Here is a 21625-nt window from a genome sequence, read left to right as displayed (position 1 = left end):
CCTCGAGCAAAAGAAAAAAGAAGAGAGTAGAAGAAGAAGAAATGAAGGAGATGGAAATGGCTTTGTGGTTCGGCCAAAGGGGGAGAAGTAGCGTTTAGGGTGTGTGAAAATGAAGGAGTGAAGATGGGTTTATATAGGGGTGAGGAGAGGGTTAGGGTTCGGTTATGGGAGGGTGGGTTTGGGAGGGAAAGTGGTTTGAATTTGAATGGTGAGGTAGGTGGGGTTTTATAAAGGATGGATGTGAGTGGTGAAACGCCAGCTTTTGTGCCAGTTTGGGCGTTTAACTCCCATTCTGGTGCCAGTTCCGATGTTTAACGCCGGACAGCTTTGAGCTGATTTGGAACGCCGGTTTGGGCCATCAAATCTCAGGCAAAGTATGGACTATTATACATTTCTGGAAAGCCTAGGATGTCTACTTTTCAACACCATTGAGAACGCGCCAATTGGGCTTCTGTAGCTCCAGAAAATCCACTTCGAGTGCAGGGAGGTCAGAATCCAACAGCATCTGCAGTCCTTTTTAGTCTTTGAATCAGATTTTTGCTCAGGTCCCTCAATTTCAGCCAGAAAATACCTAAAATCACAGAAAAATACACAAACTCATAGTAAAGTCCATAAAAGTGAATTTTAACTAAAAACTAATAAAAATATACTAAAAACTAACTAAAACATACTAAAAACTAACTAAAACATACTAAAAACATACTAAAAATAATGCCAAAAAGCGTATAAATTATCCGCTCATCAATCAGGTACTTCTACTTGTTTTTCTTTTTGTGTTTCTTTGTTTCTTTTTGAAAAACCATTTTCAAAACTTTTTATCTTGAGTCATCTTTTCTTTGACTTTTTCTTTTTAAATTTGAAAAATTTCAAAATCAAATCTCTTGTCTTAAATTTTAAATCTTATCTTATCTTGTTTAACATTTTCTTTCCAAATTTAATTTTTAAAATCTTTGATTGACTCTTTCTTTTTAAATTTCAAAATTTTTAAAATCAAATCTTGTTAGCTAGTTGTCTGCCTTATCTTATTCTAAATTTTAAAAGTTTAATGTCCCTTTAATGATTTTCTTAGTTAATTAGTTCCTTTTTAATTTTTGAATCATATCTTATCTTGATCTTTATCTTATTTATACTTTGAAATTTTGTTACTTTATCTTATTTTCATTTAAATTCAAATTTTAAGTTTGGTCTTTTCATAATTTCTCTTTCTTTCTTTTTTTTTGAATTTCAAAAATTATTAAATCCCTTTCTTTCTAATTTTTTAAATTTTTCAAAATTTCTGAGTATTATTTTTTAATTTTCAAATTTGTATTCTATTTTCTTTATTTATTTTCAAAAAAATAAAAAAATAAAAAATATTTAATTCTTGTTTTTTTGGGATATCTCACTGGGAGATCTCTAGACTTTAGACATAGAGGCTCCCCCTTTGCTTTGTCTCTTGTTTGCAGAGAAACACTAAAATCACTATGGATCATAATGAGGGTGCTCAATCCAGAACAACTTTGAGATCCTATACAGCTCCCACTCCTGACTTCCATGGAAGGAGCATTAGTGTACCTCTCATTAGTGCTCAATCCAGAACAACTTTGAGCTCAACCCATAATTAGTCATTCTAGTGCAGCAAAACTGCCAATTTTATGGACACCCACAAGAAGATCCCATCAGGTTCATATCTGATTTCCTACAGATTTATGATACTTTTGGAGTGGATCCTGACGTCTACAGGCTGATACTCTTTCTGTTCGCTCTGAGAGATTAGACAAAGTACTGGTTGGAAGCTCAACCTAGAGAGAGCTTAAGCACATGGGGTAAAGTTGCGAATAATTTTCTGACTAAGTACTTTCCACCAAGGAGGTTAGCCGAGTTGAGGATAGATATTCAAAACTTTAAGCAAGGGGAGAGTGAATCCCTCTATGATGCTTGGAGGAGGTACAAATTAATGCTTAGAAGATGCCCCATTGAGATGTTCACACATTAGGCAAGATAGACATCTTCTATGAAGGTCTCTCTAAGATGGCCAAGAGGTCATTGGATCACTCTGTAGGTGGTTCTCTGCATGTGAAAAAGACACCTAGAGAGGCAGATGAGCTCGTTGAGATGGTTACCTATAACTAGTACTTATACTCATCTGAGAGGACTCCGGTAAGAAAGGGAGCTCAAGAAGTAGAGATTGTAGAGACAGAGAGTACCAGGGAAAAATTAAAATGCCCAGGAGGGGGCAGAGAAAGTTGAATGCCTGAAAGAGAGTAGAATGGACATTGAATGCCCAGAGAGGGGGACAATTAGAGCCAAACTGCTATACCCTCAGAAACTTCAGAGACCTCTTAACACTCTTCCCAGTGACATGGAGGTGAATCCAAGAGAAAAGTGTAAGACCCTGATGAGCGGATATTTTATACGCTTTTTGATGTTATTTTCTCAATGTTTTCAATATGTTTTGTTAGGTTTTATTATGTTTTTGCAGATTTTAATGCAAAATTCACTTTTTGGATGCTACTTTGAGCTTTTATATTTTTCTTATGATTTTAGGTGAATCTTGGGTGATTTTGGCAAAGTTTTGGCTAAGCCTGATTTAGAGGCAAGGAAAGCATAGCAGATGCTGTTAGGATCTGACCTCCGTGCATTCGAATGAGAATTTTTGGAGCTACAGAGGCTTAAATGATGGTTCTCAACGACGTTGGAAAGCTAACTTCCTGAGCATTCCAAAAATTTATAATGGTGTATACTCTTCTTCAGATTGGATTGCCAAAAACTGGTGTTGAACGCCCAAACTACTCCCTTTCTGGCGTTCAATGTCCCAAGAGGACTAAGGCTGGCGTTCAACACCCAAAACTGGCATCCAACGCCACAAGGGGAGCAAGGAAGCAGCGTTGACACTTCCTAGAGGGCACTCAACGCCCACTCCTTTAAGTTAGAAGCCAAGCTCAGCCTAAACACGTACCAAGTGGGCTCTTATTAGTATAAATAGAAGTAAGATCACTCTTGTTAAGAGATCTTCACCACTTTCGAACATTTCACACTATTCTTTGTACAGTGTTCCGAGGGTTACCTGAAACTGGGAGGTCGATCTCGGACAAGATCTTTTGAATTGGTCAAGGCTGCCGTGTCTGACTTCATTGGAGTGGGAGGCACTACTGGTGCTCGTTCACCGGGGGAGTGGTACCTGCAAGAGACTCTGATGCTTAAGTCAGTATGGGCTTTAGGCATGTTTTTTGTAGAATTGGAGTATGAGTTATACCTGGGTGCTCTAGTGTATTTATAGTAGTGTGGAATGACCTTCCTTGAGATAAGTTTGTTATCTTATCCTTATCTTTTTTGAAGGTGAGATCACCTATCTTTTAGCCAGCCGCCTTTTAGTAGGTGGTGACCTTCTGTTTTGGGCCTATTTTGGGCCTCTATGGCGATTTGCCCGAGTTCTTTGGGAAGAGCTCGTTTTGGTCGACCAACCTTTAAAGAGGTCGGTCGTTTTGCTTTAGTCCGACCCGGACCTCATAGCTCGGTCAGGGTATGAACAGTGCCCCTGCTTGAGCTTCGATCTTCCCTGTGAGGTTGTGCTTCTTAGCTTCGATCCCTTTGAGGAAGTTGTGTTCAAGCATCTGTCCGGTTTGCTCCTCCTTTTGCGAGTTAACCATCTTTAAATGCTGTTTTAAAAGTACGAGGCGTTTTTGCTTTCACTCCATTACTGTTGCGCTCATTTTTCAAGAGCATTTTTTCCTTTGGAGTATGTAAGCACTTTTAAAGCCTATTGATTGGGCTTTTATTCCTTTGGCCATTTCTTTTTCCCTCTTCACACTTTATTTGAAATCATCGCTCTTTGTTTGCTCTTTTGTCTTCATTTTCTCATATCTGAAAAAGGATTTCTTTCGGCTCTTGCTCCATTGATTTTTCCCCAAGCTTCTTACTATATTTGAGGCGTTCTTCGGTGTGGATCGTTCATGTCAATACTGTGCATCCGTTGCGGTTATTTCACCTTCGTCGCAGGTTGGTGTTTTGCTTTGCACCCTTTCGCATTTTACGTGTGTTCTTTTTTGTTCTTCACTACTATATGCTCTTCCTTTTGCAAAAAGTTTTCATCTTATTGAGCCTTGATTTGAAAAGGTCGAAGCTTTTCTTGGTGATTATTGCATGCCTTTGTTTCTTCATAGTTGCAATCTTTTTGTTTCTGTTTTGCTTCGGAAATGTAGGCGCTTAGGTTTCTGTTACTACCTCTTGATGTTTATTTTTGCTTGAGAAGTCTAGGGTTTTAGTGATTTGTGACATTTCTTTTTCTGTGCTATGTACTGTTGCCTCCAAAGGGTGCCCCTGGGCTTCAGGTGTTGATCTCTGTTGCTTTGTGTGAATCCTGGGGTGCCATTTTTCTTCCATAGCTGTTGCTTGTTGGTTGTTTTTTCCTTTTCTTCCTTTGTTTGAGTTGTTTGGTAGTGACCCTCTTTATTTTCCTTTACTGTAGGTGTAGTTTACTATATGTCTTCTCGTAAGAACATTGTCGAGATGTCTACAACGTTCCCCGCTGGTATGGCCGATTGGTTAGATTCCATTGTGTTGATGTGTGTCGCTGTGGCCGACCCAGAGTACTGTGAGAGACTTAGGAAATTTCATAGGATTTGTGAGCTTAGGAAAGATGAGAAGAGCTATGAACTGGTGTCGCCCGATCCTGAGGAGAGAGTTAGTTTCCCTCCCTTAGTTCAGATAGAGCGACCTTTCTTTTATACCTATGACTATTTCTTTAGTCAACTAGGTATTACCCTTCCTTTTACTGCCTTTGAGACTGAGCTCTTGTGGAACTATAATGTGGCCCTTTTATAGCTTCATCCGAACTCTTGGGCCTTTATAAAGATCTTCCAGTTGTTGTGCCAAGAACTAGACGTCCATCCTTCTCAGTCCCTTTTCCTTTACCTGTTTGTACTAACCAAACCGGGAGTGGCCAAGAAGAAGGCTTCTTGGATCTCTTTTTCGCACGACCCAAGGGAAAAGGTTTTTTCCATGTGTGACGACTCCTTTCGAGACTTTAAAAATTACTCTTTTAAAATCTGAGCTGTTGAGGGCGCCTGCCCTTTCTTTTTGGATGAAAATGATGAGCCGACTTTTCCTTTATTGTGGCAAAAAGATACGGTAGTTCTTAAATAACCTTGGGAGAGTTTAGATGAAGTAGAATAGGCCTTTGTGGGTGTTTTGAAGGAGCACTGGGGGGAGCCTCCTCACTTGGATACTAAGAAGTTTTTGGGGGATCCTACTCTCCTCCATTCCGAGCTAGGTAGTGCCCGAGCTCTTCTTTTATGAAAAGTTTCTTGTATTTATTTGAAATTTTGCCCTCATCTATTAATGTAACTATTTTCCTGGCTTCCTTTCAGAGATGGTTGTATCTTCAGACTCCATGAAGGCTTTCCGAAAAGCCAAGAAGGCAGTGGCCGCCCAAAATTTGTCGCAAAAGACTTCGGGGGAAGGTTCTTCGGCACAGTTGCCTCCTAAGAAGCCGATAGTTGACTCTCAGGGTCCGAGGAAGATCATCTTGACCCTGTGAGTTTGGACAGCTTCCTCTGACCCACCTCAGACAACTTTTGGCATTGCCTCCTCACCTACTTCTGCTGGCCCCCCTCATAAGAAGCAAAAAATTGTTGGGACTTATGATCTAAACAATAAAGAGTTTGATGGTGTGGCCTTTGCCATGAAGTTAATTGCTCCTTATGGTAAAGTTCCTTTGGAAAATGTCTTTATCCTGCATGATCTTGATTTTATATCCAGCAACAGTATTCAGATGGCCAATCTCAGTGCAGCCTTATCTCGGGTTGTCCAAGAGTCTCCGGTCCGTGCTACGAAGGCCTTTCTGGAGGATGCCAAGTCTGAATATGATAAAGTCAAGGCTTTGAAGGATGAGTTTGATGCCAAGGTTGCTAAGTTGGAAATTGATGTGGAGAAGGAGAAGACTCGGGCTACTGCTGCAGAGGCGACTGCAAATTTGGCCGAGGAGACGGCTAAAAAGTATAAGGAGGGCTATACCCGCAAATATGGCGAGATCTTAGAGACTAGGGAGAGGCTTCAATCTACCCAGGATGATTACACCGAGCTTCAAAGCCATATGGTGAGCAGTATGACCGACATGTATCAGAATTTGAAGGCCCAGGTTCGGGTTCTTGCTCCCGAGGTCAACCTCTCTCTATTTATCATGGACAATATGGTGGAGGACGGCAAGATTGTGCCTGCTCCAGATAAGGATGATGAGGGTCCTCCCCCTGCACCACCGGCCAAGGCTTTTGCTGCTGCCGCTCCTTCTCCCGAGATGGTTCCTCCTTGGCCTGAGCCTGATATGGAGATACTGAATGGGCCGGATGGAGTTGTCAATGCCACCCCGATCTCAACCAGGCCTCCTTCTCCTAAAGATGTGGCTTCTGAAGCAAACTTGGATCCTTTATAATGTTCTCTTGATATCTTTTTAATATGTATTTGTGGTGGTCCGATTTGGACTTTTTGAACTTTTAGTTTGTGTAGGTTTCCTATGGATAACTCTTTGACACTTGGTTGCTCCCCAGCAACCTTTATTTTAAAAACAAACACTTTAAATTCTTGGGCTGCCATTCAGGTGGCCTTTGAGTCTCTAATTCTTTAATTTGTGTCGAATGATGCATTGATTTTACTTGTGTCGATATGCTTGTATTTGGAGGTTGTTTTTCAACCTTTATGTAGGTGTTTTGGGTTTGCTTGGTTCGACACCCTTTGAGGTGGCGTTTGCCTTATGGGTGTCCCTTTTTGGCCTTCAAAACTATGCCTTTTCTTTGGCTACCTTGATGCCCTTTCTTTACTCAGCTATATCGGTTTTGCGACTTGCCGTCTGAGCTTCTTAGTCGAATTCCAAATAACTTTTTAGGTAGTGTTCTCGTGTGGAACCTTTTTAGTTTATTTGGATGACTTTTTAGCCTTATTTTGGGATTATACTTTTGCCTTTTTGAGTAGTGTCTCCTTTTAGGAGTTTTGTACCCATTTTAGCTAGGCACATTGGTCCTAAGTTTTTCAACCTTTTGGACCTTTACTCGTTCCCTTTTCTGAGGTCGCACTCCTTCTTAGCTGACATTGACCTATATACTTTCGTTATCCGGGCTTTTAGTCATATTCCAATAACTTTTTAGGTAGTGTTCTGATGCCAAGGCATCTTAGGCTAGTTTCACTAGCATTTTTCTGTTATTTTTAGTTGTTTTATGCATTTTCTTGAGCCTTAAGTAATCATTTGGGCCAAATAGTCATGCTTGTCTTAAATCATTCAAACATGAAGATTTTGATGCAAATTCCATGAGTTTTTAGTTATATTCCTTGAATGCTATGAATGGAAGAATTCTCATGAATTTTAGCAAGACTTTGATGCAGTTGTTTGGATGATTTCAGGGAAGAAGAGGCTAGGCAAAGAAGCAACAAAATCAATAAAGGAAGCTTGAATATCACATGTGGAGTTTAAGTTCCAGTTTAAGCTTAAACTGGAGCTTAAACGCCAAAATCATGAAAGCTGAGGAATGCTGAAACTGGCGTTTAACCTCCAGTTTAACCTTAAACTGGAGCTTAAACGTGTTCGACATTTCACCCTCCAGGAAGCATTCCACGTTTAAGCTCCAGTTTAACCTTAAACTGGAGCTTAAACGTGTTATATGGAACAGCTTGACCATGCCTTCTTCAAACATAAATAACTTGAGCTACAAAACTCCAAATGAGGTGATTCAAAATGCATTGGAAAGAAGACATTTAGAGCTTTCCCAGCATATATGGCATGCATGGTGGATACTAAAAATTGAGGGAGAAAACAGCCCCGTAATGTGCATAGAAGAGCATAGTACCAACATGCAATCAGGCCAGCTGACCTCTTCACCTTCCATGGAGTATAACTCGAGCTATAGAGATCCAATTGAGGTGCTTCCAGTTGCGTTAGAAAGCTGACATCCATAGCTTTCCAACGAGGTATAATAATCTATATTTGGCATCAAATTGGCAAGGTTGACAAGAGAACAAAGTGACGACTCAAGAAAGGGGGGTGCAACGTTTGAGTGTAGTTTAATGGATCATTATCCTTTTTGGATCAATTATGTCACTCTACCCTTCAAGCAAGCAAGGTCCATCAACAACACCAAATCAAGGCCACAAGAATCATCTAGAATAGTTTATTTTCATTTGATTGTAATTTGCTTTTAATTTCATTTTCATTTCGTAATTTAGGGAGCCTATTTAAAGGCCTTAGTTTCTGCATTTGAGGTAGACTGGATGGAAGGGGAATCCAGCCCCAGAGGGGGATCGGAGAACTTTTGATCATTTTTGCTAGTTTTCATACTTTTGTAATTGAATTCAGAGCTATGACTCACTAAACCCCTTTCATTGGGTTAGGGAGCTCTATTGTAATTCAATGAATCAATAATAGTTTTATCTTCTTCTTCAATCTTTTCTCTTGAATTTTGTTAGAAAGCTTCTCGATCTAATTCCATTGGGTAGTTGTCTTGGGAAAGAAATTACCCATAATTGGAATCCTTCGGAACCTTGGGAAAGGAATGGAGGATTCATGCTAGAGAAGCTTTCTCACAGTGAATTGGATTGGGGTTTGGATGGATATTGTGACATGTAATCCTACCAAATTGTGGTTCATGAAACTGTGTGGTATAATCAGTGATCGAGCATCATCTCTTCTTATGAACATTTAAACCAAGGGATTGGGAATTTGTTTGTTTTTAGAGAGAATTGGTGAGCCAAGGGATTGGGATCCAATCATATAAGATTGCCAAGCAAAATTCAATGAATGCATTGGTTGAGGAAGGGATAAAAATGTTTTGATTCGGAGATCTCAATATCTCCTGAAACCCAATGAATTCCCCATTTCTAATCTACCACTTTCTCTTACATTCTGCAATTAATTTCATGCAATCACCCTCATCCCTTTTTAATTTCAGCAATTTAGCTTCTCGCTCTTTAATTCATGCAATTTAACATTCCGCAATTCTCATCCAAATCTTGATTCCGCTCAACTAGAACAAACTTCTAATCCGAATTGCTCATTCAACCAATCCTTGTGGGATTCGACCTCACTCTATTGTGAGTTTTTACTTGACGATAACCGGTGCACTTGCCGGAAGGAATTTTTGCCGATTGTACAATTTCCCTAAATCGTAGCATATCATGATTATGCACATCATGTTCTGATGGGGAACCTGGTGCACGAAAATGTGATCTCAATGGTGCCAACAACTTGGTACGCACAATTGTAGTCTCAACTATTTTTCACAACTTTGCACAACTAACCAGCAAGTGCACTGGGTCGTCCAAGTAATAAACCTTACGTAAGGGTCGATCCCACAGAGATTGTCAGCTTGAAGCAAGCTATGGTCATCTTGTAAATATCAGTCAGGCGGATTCAAATGGTTATAGAGTTTTGATAATTAAAAGATAAATAATCATAAAATAAAGATAGAGATACTTATGTAATTCATTACTGGGAATTTCAAATAAGTGTATGGAGATGCATTATTCCTTCTGAATCTCTGCTTTCCTACTGTCTTCATTCAATCATTCATACTCCTTTCCATGGCAAGATGTATGTTGGGGGATCACCGTTGTCAATGGCTACTGTCCGTCCTCTCAGTGAAAATGGTCCGGCTACGGGTTACGTAGGGCTAATCATCTGTCGATTCTCACTCGTGTTGGAATAGGATCCATTGATCCTATTGCGTTTGTCACTACGCCCAACACTCGTGAGTTCAAAGCTCGTCACAGTCATCCCATCCTAGATCCTACTCAAAATACCACAGACAAGGTTTAGACTTTCCGGATCTCAAGAACGCTGCCAATTGATTCTAGCTTATACCACGAAGACTCTGATCTTAAGGAATTGAAGGCTTTATTGTCAGGAGAGGCAATCAAATGCATGGACCAGGAATCCAAGAGATAACACTCAAGCTATTGCAGATAGAATATAAGTGGTTGTCAGGCACGCATTCATAGGTGAGAATGATGATGAGTGTCACAGATCATCACATTCATCAGGTTGAAGTGCGAGTGAATATCTTAGAATAAGAATAAGCTTGAATTGAATAGAAGAACAATAGTACTTTGCATTAATACTCAAGGAATAGCAGAGCTCCACACCTTAATCTATGGTGTGTAGAAACTACACCGTTGAAAATAGATAAGAACAAGGTCTAGGCATGGCCGAATGGCCAGCCTCCCCAAATGGCATATGAATTCGAAAATAAGGAAAAAAACTCCTAATACAATAGTAAAAAGTTCTATTTATACTAAACTAGTTGCCTAGGTTTACAGAAAATAAGTCTAAGTACAGAAATCCACTTCCGGGGTCCATTTGGGGTGTGCTTGGGCTGAGCATTGAAGCTTTCATGTGTAGAAACTTTTCTTGGAGTTAAACACCAGTTTTTATGCCACTTTGGGCGTTTAACTGCAGCTTCTATCCTATTTCTGGCGTTTAACGCCAGAATAGGGCAGGAAGTTGGCGTTTGAACGCCGGTTTGCATTGTCACAACTCGGGCAAAGTATGAACTATTATATATTGCTGGAAATCCCAGGATGTCTACTTTCCAACGCAATTGAAAGCACGCCATTTGGGTTTCTGTAGCTCCAAAAAATCTATTTCGAGTGCAGGGAGATCAGAATCCAACAGCATCAGCAGTCCTTTTTTAGCCTCTGAATCAGATTTTTGCTCAGATCTGTCAATTTTAGCCAGAAAATACCTGGAATCACAGAAAAACACACAAACTCATACTAAAGTCCAAAAATGTGAATTTTGCTTAAAAACTAATAAAAATGTACTAAAAAGTAGCTAGATCCTACTAAAAAGTACCTAAAAACAATGGCAAAAAGCGTATAAATTATCCGCTCATCAGAACCTTTTCTTTATAGTTTGTTTGGATGACTTTTTAGCTTCGTTTTCAAATCGTGCTCTTGCTTTAAGTAAAATCCTTTTTAGGGCTTTGTACCTTTTTAGCTGATCACATCGGGCCTTTCTTTGGCCCTTGCGCGATGTTTTTGTCACCTTTCAGTGATCCTTTCATTGGTTTGACCTCTCTGTAAGGCCTTTCTAAGTTATTTTTAGTAATCCCATTTCTAGTTAGACCTTGTTAGGTCACTTTTTCTAGGTTACTTTTTATAACTTCTTGCATTAACTTGAGCTTCTATTGCTTCACCTTGCCGACTTCTTTTAATCGGGCGATGAATTTTGCGTTTTATGAGCGTAATTTAATGCGTCTTGGTAGCAAACTTTTTAGGGAATCGATAACTTTCATTCAAGTAATAATAAAATAAAAATATAAATAAAAAGTGTGTACATGTGAGTGCTTACCCTTATAGGTCGGGCAGTTTTTTAGATCTCAGCCTAGCGCCTCATTGAAAAACCTTTCTAGGAAAAAGAGTGCGCCTTGATCTAAGATCTTTACTATTTCTAGCTATAGTACCTTCTTAGGTTATAGGCATGCCACGACCTTGGTAGCTCTCGCCCTTCGAGGTCAGCCACCCTATAGTAACCTTTCCCTAGTACTTTTGTAACTTTGTATGGTCCTTTCCAGTTGGCTGCTAGCTTCCCTTCTCCTGACTGACCTGCTCCGATATAATTTCGGATTAAGATAAGATTGTTGGTGGTGAAGCTTCATTGGATTACCTTCTGATTATACCTTAGAGTCAGTCAACGCTTTAGTGCTTCCTCTCTAATCCAAACTCTTTCTCGGACTTTTTAAAGTAGGTCGAGCTCTTCCCTTTGAGTTTGGGAGTTGGTGTCTTCATTATAAAGGATCACTCTAGGGGATCCTTCTTCTACTTCCACGGGAATCATTGCCTCCATTCCGTAAGCAAGTCGGAAGGGTGATTCTCCGGTGGTGGAGTGTGGTGTTGTCCGGTATGCCCATAGGACTTGTGGGAGCTCTTTGGCCCAAGCTCCCTTAGCGTCCTGTAGTCTCCATTTTAGCCCGGCCAATATGACTTTGTTGGTGGCTTCCGCCTATTTTTTGGCTTGTGGGTGTTCCACAGAGGTGAACTGGTGCTTGATTTTCAAATCGGCTACCAGGTTTCTGAAGCCCGTGTCGGTAAACTGAGTGCCATTGTCTGTGCTGATGGAGCATGGGACCCCAAACCTTGTGACAATGTTTATGTATAGAAACTTCTGACTTCTTTGGGTGGTGGTGGTGGCTAATGGCTCTGCCTCAATCCATTTTGTGAAATAGTCTATTCCTACAATGAGGAACTTAACTTGCCCTGATCCCTAGGGGAAAGGTCCGAGGAGGTCAAGCCTCCACTTTGCAAATGGCCAAGGTGAAGTGACGCAGATGAGTTCCTCGGGTGGTGCAATATGAAAGTTGGCGTACTTCTGGCATGGGGGCATGTTTTGACGAACTCTGTTGCTTCTTTTTGCAAGGTCAGCTAGTAAAAACTAGCTCGGAGTACCTTTTTGGAAAGAGCTCGCGCCTCGAAGAGGTTGCCGCACATGCTATTGTGGACTTCCTCTAAGGCTTCCCTCGTAGCGGAGGTTGGGACGCATTTTAGGAGGGGTGTAGAGACGCCTCTCCTATATAGGACGTCGTGCACTATGGTGTAGTACTGTGCTTCTCGTACTAGCCTTTTTGCCTCCTTTTTATCGGCAGGGAGTGTTTCAGACTTGAGGTAACTTATTATGGGAGTCATCCACCCTTGGTCCTGGTCTGATATACTTAAGACCTTCTTTTTTTCCGAGGTTGATGGATTTTGTAGTGTTTCTTGGATGAGGCTTCTATTGTTGCCCCCTGGTTTGGTGTTGGCTAGTTTCGAAAGTGCATCAGCTCGAGCATTTTATTCTCGAAGTATATGTCGGATCTTATATCCCATGAATTGTCCGAGATGTTCCCTGGTCTTATCTAGGTACTTCTTCATGGTGGGATCCTTGGCCTGGTAGCTCCTTTCTATTTGTGAGGTGACTACTTGTGAGTCGCTGAAGATAGTAAGCTTTTGTGCTCCCACTTCCCTAGGCAGCTTCAAACCAGCCAGTAGGGCTTCGTACTGGGCTTGGTTATTTAAGGCACGGAACTCGAACCTTAAGGAGAGTTCAAGTTGGGTTCCCTGATCACTTTCTAGGATCACACCTGCTCCACTCCTGGCTTTGTTTGAGGAGTTATCAATGTAAAGGTTCCATTCTATGGGGTGCCCGGGGTGTCGGTGTATTCTGCGATGAAATCAGCCAGGTATTGAGACTTGATGGTTGTTCGAGCCTCATACTTAAGGTCAAATTTAGACAACTCAATTGCCCACTGTAGGATTCTTCCTGCTAAGTCAGTTTTCAGCAAAATGCCTTTTATGGGTTGGTTGGTCTGTATTCTGATGGTATGCACCTGAAAGTATGGTCGGAGTCGTCGAGAAGTAAGTATAAGGGCATAGGCGAACCTTTCTATCTTTTGATAGTTTAGTTCAGCCTCTTGCAGAGCCTTACTGATGAAGTAAATAGGTTGTTGCCCATTTTCATCTTCTTTGACTAGTGCTGAAGCTATCGCCTGACCTCCTACGGCAAGGTATAGGACTAGTTCTTCACCTTCCATGGGTCGGGTTAAGATGGGTGGTCGCCCCAAGAATGTCTTGAAGTCTTGGAAAGCTTGTTCACATTCTGGGGTCCATTCAAATCTTTTTCCTTTCCTTAGTGTTGCGTAGAAAGGGAGAGATCTTAAGGCCGATCCAGCTAGGAATCTAGATAGAGCTGCTAGTCTTCTGTTAAGCTGCTGGACCTCTTTGACACAGGTCAGACTTTTCATGCTAAGTATGGCCTGGCATTTATCCAGGTTTGCTTCGATCCCCCTTTGGGTGAGCATGAAGCCTAAGAATTTTCCAGCTTCTACCGTAAAAGTGCATTTTGCGGGATTAAGTCTCATCTCATGCTTTCTTATGGTGTTGAACACTTCAGTAAGGTCAGATAACAATGTCTCTTCTCTTTGTGTCTTTACCAGCATGTCGTCTACATAAACCTCCATTAGCTTCCCAATGTGATTGGTGAAGACTTTGTTCATCAATCTTTGGTATGTAGCCCCTGTGTTCTTGAGTCCAAAGGGCATGACTACATAGCAGTAGTTAGTTCTTAGGATTAGGAATGAAGTTTTCTCCTGGTTGGGTTGATTCATCGGGATTTGGTTGTATCCCAAGTAAGCGTCCATGAAGGAGAGGTACTTGTATCCTGATGAAGCGTCAACTAGTGTGTCTATATTTGGGAGTGGGAAGGGATCTTTTAGGCAAGCTTTGTTGAGGTTGGTGTAATCAGTGCACATCCACCATTTCCCATTTGACTTTACCAGTACTACATTGGCTAGCCATAATGGGTACTTTACCTCCCTTATGAACACTGCCTCCAGCAAGGCCTATACCTGCTTCTCTATGACTTGCGACCTTTCTGGGCCGAGCTTCCTATCCATCTGTTGCACTGGCCGAGATCCAGGATACACGGTTAACTTATGACACATTAGTCTGGGATCAATACTGGGCATGTCAGCGGCCTTGTATGCAAAAAGGTCAGAGTTATCCTTTAGGAGCTTTGTTAGCAGCTCCTTTAGGTCTCCATTTAGATTCGCCCCTATGTTTCTTATTTTGTCTTGAGTGTCTCCGATTTGAACTTCTTCGGTCTCAGCTTCCGGTTGAGGGCAGAGTTCTTCGCGAGCCCGGATTCCCCCGAGTTCGATAGTATTGGTTTCTTTTCCTTTGGGGTCGCCTTTAAGGTTCAGACTTTCGTTGTAGCAGCGTCGCGCGAGTTTTTGGTCTCCCTTTATGGTTGTGATCCCTTCTGCAGTTGGAAACTTCATGCATAGGTGTGGAGTAGAGACCACCGCAACGAGCTGATTTAGCGTTGTCTAACGTATGACGGCATTGTATGCAGAGCTCACGTTGACGACGATGTAGTCTATGCTCAGCATTCTAGATCATGTTCCTTTTCCAAATGTTGTGTGCAATGGAATTTAAACAAGTGGCTGGATTGGAGCGTCTCCGAACCCGAATAAACTATTTGGATATGCTCTGAGCCCTTTCTCTTGTAGGCTGAGCTTGTCGAAAGCGGATTTGAACAGGATATCCGCAGAGCTTCCTTGGTCTACCAATGTTCGGTAGAGATTGGCATTGGCGAGTATGATGGTAATGACCACGAGGTCATCATGCCCCGGGATGATGCTTGCGGCGTCCTCTTGAGTGAAGGTAATAGTGGGGAGGTCGGGTGACATGTCCTCTTCTCTGACATGTTACACCCTTTTAAGGTGTCTTTTGCGGGATGACTTAGAGATCCCTCCTCCTATGAATCCTCCATTTATCATGTGAATATGTCTCTCAGGGTTGTGAGGGGGACGTTCAACACGTCCGACCTCTTCATCCCTTCTTCTTTTCTTTGGTTCATCCGCCCTATTGGCTAAGAACCAATCTAGTCTCCCTTCTCGAGCCAATTTTTCTATGACATTCTTTAGGTCATAGCACTCATTGGTAGAATGCCCATAAATTCGGTGGTATTCGGGCGAGGGGGTGGGATCTTTTTAGTGTTGCTGGTGCACGAAATTGTGATCATCAACAATGGCACCAAAAACTTGGTAGCGCTCTCAAACGTGAATCACACTTAGTCACAACTCCGCACAACTAACCAGCAAGTGCACTGGGTCGTCCAAGTAATACCTTACGTGAGTAAGGGTCGATCCCACGGAGATTGTTGGTATGAAGCAAGCTATGGTCATCTTGTAAATCTCAGTCAAGCGGATAATAAATGTTATGGAGTTTTCGAATACTGAATAATAAATAAACAGAAAATAAAGATAGAGTTACTCATGTAATTCAATGGTGGGAATTTCAGATAAGTGTATGGAGGTGCTGTGTTCCTTCTGAATCTCTGCTTTCCTACTGCTTTTATCCAATCTTTGTCACTCCTTTCTATGGCAAGCTGTATATAGGACATCACCATTGTCAATGGCTACATCCCATCCTCTCAGTGAAAAATGTCCAAATGCTCTGTCACAGCACGGCTAATCATCTGTCGGTTCTCGATCATGTTGGAATAGAATCCCTTGATTCTTTTGCGTTTGTCATCATGCCCAACAATCGTGAGTTTGAAGCTCGTCACAGTCATTCAATCCCGGAATCCTACTCGAAATACCATAGACAAGGTTAGACTTTCCGGATTCCCATGAATGCCGCCATCAATTCTAGCTTATACCACAAAGATTCTGATTAAGGAATCCAAGAGATATGCGCCCGGTCTAAGGTAGAACGGAAGTGGTTGTCAGTCATGTGTTCATAGGTGAGAATGATGATGAGTGTTACAGATCATCAAATTTATCATGTTGAAGTGCAACGAATATCTTAGAATAAGAACAAGCGGAATTGAATAGAAAATAGTAGTAATTGCATTAAAACTTGAGGTACAGTAGAGCTCCACACCCTTAATCTGTGGTATGTAGAAACTCCACCGTTGAAAATACATAAGTGATGAAGGTCCAGGCATGGCCGAATGGCCAGCCCCCAATGTCTAAGATCGCATAAACTGATCAAAGATCGATGCCAAGATGTAAATACATTAGTAAAAAGTTCTATTTATACTAAACTAGTTACTAGGGTTTACAGAAATAAGTCTAAATGCAGAAATCCACTTCCGGGGCCCACTTGGTGTGTGCTTGGGCTGAGCTTGAATTTTACACGAGCTGAGGCTTCTATTGGAGTTGAACGCCAAGTTGGAACATGTTTTTGGCGTTCAACTCTGGTTCGTGACGTGTTTCTGGTGTTTGACTCCAGAATGTAGCGTAGAGCTGGCGTTGAGCGTCAGTTTGTGTCGTCTAATCTCAAATGAAGTATGGACTATTAAATATTGCTGGAAAGCTCTGGATGTCTACTTTCTAACGCCGTTGAGAGCGCACCATTCGGAGTTTTGTAGCGCCAGAAAATCCATTTCAAATGTAGGGAGGTCAGAATCCAACAGCATCAGCAGTCCTTTGTCAGCCTTTTATCAGAGTTTTGCTCAGGTCCCTCAATTTCAGCCAGAAAATACCTGAAATCACAGAAAAATACACAAACTCATAGTAAAGTCCAGAAATGTGAATTTATCATAAAAACTAAGGAAAACATCCCTAAAAGTAACTAGATCTACCTAAAAACAATGCCAAAAAGCGTATAAATTATCCGCTCATCAGTTGCATATCTCTCGGTAAACATCTACAAGGGACACCTGAAGAGGGGTGCAGTTGTGGTACTAATGAATCCATATTTTACGATATATTTTGGTTTGATCTGAGTGGATTTTATTACATAAACCTACATTTATTCATCTAAATAGCATAGTTTTGTAATTCTCCCTAGATTTGTGCTTAATTATGAAAACATGCTTTTTAGGTCTTAAAATAGCTAAAATTAATTCACTTTAATCCCATTTGGTGCCTTGATGTATTTGATGAGTGATTTCAGGTTTCCAAGGCAAGTATGGGATGGAAGAAGTGAAGAGAAAATCATGCAAAAGGGAGAAATCATGTAGAAAATGAAGTTTGGAAGCTGCTGCAAAAGTGCGTACGCACAACAGTGACTTTGTGCAAGGATGCGTACGCACCAAATGTCGTGCGTACGCATGATGGGAATTCAGCGCAACTGTGCATGTTGATGCACCACTATTTTGTGGTACATCTTGTGCTTAATTGAGTGGATTTTATCCATTAATCTCACACTTATTCATAGAAATTGCATGATTTACATTTTCCTTCTTGATTTTGTGCTATGATTAAAAACATGTTTCTTTGGTCTTAATTTAGCTAATTTTAATCCTCTCTATTTACCATTCGATGCCGCGATATGTGTGCTAAGTGTTTTCAGAGATTACGTACACACTGTAGGTCGTGCGTACGCACGCGTACATATGCATGAGGTCATTAATGCAAATCGCTGGGTGCGAATTCTGGCCCTTCAAAACCCAGTCCAACTAATTTTTTGAAGCTATTTAAGGCCAAAGTGAAGAGGAATGAAGGGGGAGGGTGGGCAATTAGGTTTAGCTTTTATCATGTTTTAATTTAGTTCTCTAGAGAGAGAAGCTCCCTCCTCTCTCTAGAATTAGGGTTCTTTAGTTTAATTTTTTGTAATTTCTACTTTTTATTCTTGTTATAATTTACTTTTCCTTGTCATTTATTGTTATTGCATCTTTGTTCTTCTTCCTTTCCTTTGTTATCTCCTTTATCTTGTCATATTTATGTTTATGGATACTTTTTTTATTTTAATTTTCAATTAATGCAATTTATGTTTTATGTTCATTTAGTGCTTTCTTTAGTTGTTGTTATGATTTTCTGGCACTTGGTAGTTAGAATTTATTTTTAATGCAATTCAATATTATTTTATTTTCATGCACACCAAGTGTTTGATAAAATGCTTGGCTTAGTCTTTACATAGTTTTTCTCCACTCTTGGCTTGAAATTGATGACTTTAGTGATCCTTGAGTCATTGATGTCCATTCTTGTTTGATACATTAGAGTAGTTAGTTGATTTGGTCTCTTTTGACTCTATGTGCCCCCTTAGTGTTGACATAGGACTTAGGGATTGGAATTAACTATGCCTATTTGACTTATCCTCGATGTATGGTTGACTAAATAGGATTAACTCTTCATAATCATCATGTGTTTGTGGTCAATGTCTAGGATAGGTAACCTTAGCTCTTAATTATTTGCCAAGAGATTTCTTGTATTTGAAGTTTACTTTCCTTGCATTTAATTGCTTTGACTTTTATTGCTTTTCATTTAATTTCTTGCATGTTTACTTTTCACACTCTTGGATGAGAAATTGGGTGTTTTGGTGGAATTGAGTTGTGGATGTCCATTCCGCATTGTGTGAGAATAGTTAATTGGTTTGGTTTCCATTGACACTAGTCTTTCACTAAGTAATTAGTGAGTTGATAAGGACTTATGGATTGAGATCAATTACGCTCTTTTGACTAATTCTCAAGGAGGATTGACTAATTTGGATTGATTCCACACAATTGCCATGTTTGTGGTCCATAACTAGGATAGGAATCCTTGATTACCCAATTTTCACCAAGAGTTGCCATTTACATTCCTTGCATGTTTATTTGCTTGCTTGCTATTTACATTTCTTGCTTTCTTGCTTTCCCAATTCCTCATGCTCTCTCTCATAGCCAATAAATGTATATTTCATTGCAACTCCTAGGGAGAATGACCCAAGGTTTAAATACTCTCGGTTAATTAGAATTTGTAAACATTTGATTAAGAGAATTGATTCTTGTTTTGATTGATTTCAAACCATACGATAATTCTCTTCATCAAATTTGGCGCCATTGCCGGGGAGTTGCAATGGTGTATGTTTTTGGCTATTGTGCATATGTGAATATTGTAAATAGCTTGCTTTTTATTTGATTGTACATATGTTGCTTGCTTGTTTTTGGCTTTTGTAAATATGTTTGTATGTGAATATGGTAACACCTTTCTAACCCTCTCTTTGTACATAGTTTCAATTTATTGCTTTTTGTCTCTTGTAGATAGCTTAGGTTTAGTTTAATTTCAATCTTAATTTGATTAGATTTTAATTTAGATTATGTGTTTTTGATGAATAATATGTTTTGGGGTTGAAAAACTATTTTGGATTTAAGTTTGGTGCCTTAGAGCACTAAATTTTTTTTTAAGAGAAACAGAGCATGTGCGTGCGCACACACCTGTGAGTATGCACGCAACCCCAAATTTCACGTTCTGTGCGCGCGCACCCATATGTGCACGCGCACACCAGCTTACACCACTTCTGTTGGGAGCATTCGCACTCCTTGTGCGTCCGCATCCCCCATCATTTTGCCTCTATCCGTGCGCACGGACCTATGTGCGTACGCACAGAAGGCGTGACAGCTGGTAATGTTGACGCTTCATTCTATGTAAAAAAAAGTGTTATGTGCATGCGCACACGTTGGTGCGTACACACACCTCTTATCCCCCTCTTTGTTCAGAGCGTTTACACACCTAGTGCGTCCTCTCACCCTCCATTTCTCTACCTTCTGTGCGTGCGTACACCAAGGTGCATACGCACGCATCTTGATTCCCTCTCTGCTGTTAGCGTTTGCACACCTAGTGCGGATGCACACCTCCCCTGTTTCACCTAGTGTGCATACGCACACGACCCTGTGCGTACGCACGCCCCTGTTTCCCCACCATTATACGTCTTTTCTTCTCTTCTCTCTATTTCTTCTCTTTTTCTTCCTTTCACCCCTCTCTTCTCTTGCTTTTGCCTTCTTTTCTACTTGTTTTACTTTGTTTTGTTTGCATTTTATTTTTATTTTGGTAATTATATTAGCTTTAGTTTAGTTGTTTGACAATTAAATAAATTACAAGTGTTTGCTTGATGATTATTGGGTTGCTTCTTGCTTGAATTTTGATTTAATGAATATGTGCACTATGTATCAAGTCTTTGTTGATTGCCTAGATGAATTGCAAGTTTAATGCATATGTTGTAGCTACCATATGTGTTAGACTATATCCTTGTTTGGCATCTTAATCATGAATTGTGCACTTTTACCTTAGTGAATTGAGTTGAACTACTTAGTCATCATGGTTCTCAAGTGAATATAATCACATAACAAGGTATTTGTTCCTTGTTAATGACTTTTTGTAACAAGCACCTTATACATGTGATTATTTTATTATTTATAAGGATGAATAAGTAGTCTCTTTTCATCATTGCATTGGTTATTGTTAATTGTGTTATTTTCTATTAATTTTGCGCTTTTCCTTGCATAATTTCAATATCCAATATCTCAAACACTCAATTCACTTTTAAGGATCCTTAGGGTTGCTTATGCCTTAAGTTTTGCTTATTCTTTATTTGCACCCTAGGCTTTTCAATTGAGGAACATGCTATCTCTTTTGATTATGTGGTTGCCGTTTTCACCCGGCCAATGTGTATGTTCTAAAGTGTGTGCACACTTAGGATACACACATTGCCTTTTATCATACCACACTATTATGACATTTTCCTCAATTCTTGTTTTCTACAGCAATCTGGAGCCCCGGTACACACCAGCTGAAGGTGGAGCCTCACAGCTCTTCGCCCCCGGATCGTGTGCATGCACGGAGGACTGATGCTACGATTTTAGGAAATTGCACGATCGGCAAAAATTCCTTCCGGCAAGTGCACCGATTATCGTCAAGTAAAAACTCACAATAGAGTGAGGTCGAATCCCACAAGGATTGGTTGAGTGAGAAATTCGGATTAGAAGTGTGTTCTAGTTGAGCGAAATCAAGATTTAGATGAGAATTGCGGAATCTTAAATTGCATGAATTAAAGAGCGAGAAGCTAAATTGCTGAAATTAAACAGGGATCGGGGTGATTGCATGAATTTAATTGCAGAATGTAAAGAGAAAGTGGTAGATCAGAAATGGGGAATTCATTGGGTTTCAGGAGATATTGAGATCTCCGAATCAAAACATTTTTATCCCTTCCTCAACCAATGCATTCATTGAATTTTGCTTGGCAATCTTATATGATTGGATCCCAATCCCTTGGCCCACCAATTCTCTCTAAAAACAAACAAATTCCCAATCCTTTGGTTTAAATGTTCATAAGAAGAGATGATGCTCGATCATTGATTATACCACACAGTTTCATGAACCACAATTTGGTAGGATTACATGTCACAATATCCATCCAAACCCCAATT

Source organism: Arachis duranensis, chromosome 5, assembly GCF_000817695.3.
Source record: "Arachis duranensis cultivar V14167 chromosome 5, aradu.V14167.gnm2.J7QH, whole genome shotgun sequence".
Lineage (NCBI taxonomy): Eukaryota > Viridiplantae > Streptophyta > Magnoliopsida > Fabales > Fabaceae > Arachis > Arachis duranensis.
Note: the sequence above shows the minus strand (reverse complement) of the source record.